The sequence below is a fragment of the Anolis sagrei genome, chromosome 11 (assembly GCF_037176765.1).
Source record: "Anolis sagrei isolate rAnoSag1 chromosome 11, rAnoSag1.mat, whole genome shotgun sequence".
NCBI lineage: Eukaryota > Metazoa > Chordata > Lepidosauria > Squamata > Dactyloidae > Anolis > Anolis sagrei.
Genome location: NC_090031.1, coordinates 27,544,047 through 27,545,370, shown reverse-complemented (window position 1 = coordinate 27,545,370; position 1,324 = coordinate 27,544,047).

The following is a 1,324-nucleotide window of genomic DNA, read 5'->3' as shown; positions in this document are numbered from 1 at the left end:
ATAATATTAATATGTTGACCGAAAGTTTGCAGGTTCGAATCCAGGGAGAGGCATGAGCTCCAGGTAAAAACATGCAAACGTGAGTAGATCAATAGGTACCACTTCGGTGGGACGGTAACAGCGCTCCATGAAGTCATGCTAGCCACATGACCTTGGAGGTGTCTATGGACAACGCCAGCTCTTCAGCTTAGAAACTGAGATGAGCACCAACTGCAGAGTCGGATACGATTGGACTTAATGTCAGGGGGAAACCTCTCCCTTAACCTTTTTCATTAGACTTAGCAAAAGGGCAGGAGGCCATCATTTTTAGAAAAGCCACCTTCCCTACTTCTTCTCCTTCATCCATTGACCGAGGGCCGTGGGGTTGAGGATCACTGGATGAATTGCACTCATGTGATGCAAAGTTCACCGATTGCAAGCTGGTTTTGTCAGCAAAAGGAGCAGCTGCCAGCTGGGACAAGGATTGGGAGAAGTTTCGTTTTGAGAAATCCTTTTTATCAGCTTCTCTGGAAAGGAATCCTGACTTGCCACCCCCTTCCTCCCGCAAAATGAGTTCTTAAACAGCACAACGTCATGGCAAACAAAACATAAACCAGTTATATTTGGGGGAATGTTTATCTCAGGGGAAAATATTTGGGCAGCTGCAACATGCCCTCCTCTCCCACCGTTCTCCGTGGCTCGATTCCTTAGCTTGACTGTATTGCAGCAATGTCATCTTGGCTGCAACAGGAATTAATGACACTGAACTTTATTTTTCATAAGCATAGCATATCTGAACTCCCTCAACGATAGAATTGAACCCAACTTGACATACAGAACTCCCATGGCCAACACAAAATACTGGAAGTTTTTGGTGGGCATTGACCTTGAGTGTTGGAGTTGTAGTTCACTTACATCCAGAGAGCACTGTGGACTCAAACGATGATAAATCTGGACCAAACTTGGCATGAATACTCAACTTGCTCAAATGTGAACACTGGTGGAGTTGAGTGAAAATAGGCCTTTACATTTTGGAGTTGGTACTTGCTGGGATTTATAGTTCACCTACAATCAAAGAACATTCTGAATCCCACCAACGATAGAATTGGGCCAAACTTCCCATACAGAATCCTCATGACCAACAGAAAATACTGTGTTTTCTGATGGTCTTTGGCAACCCTCCTGATACCCCCTTATGACCCCCATTCAGGGGTCCCGACCTCCAGGTTGAGAAATGCTGCTCTAGGTGACTATAAATAGATTTTTGGAACTCGATTCCATCAGGAGCTCACCTACTTCATTATTACTACTACTATTATTCTGCTTTTCTCTCTCTCTCAAAAAA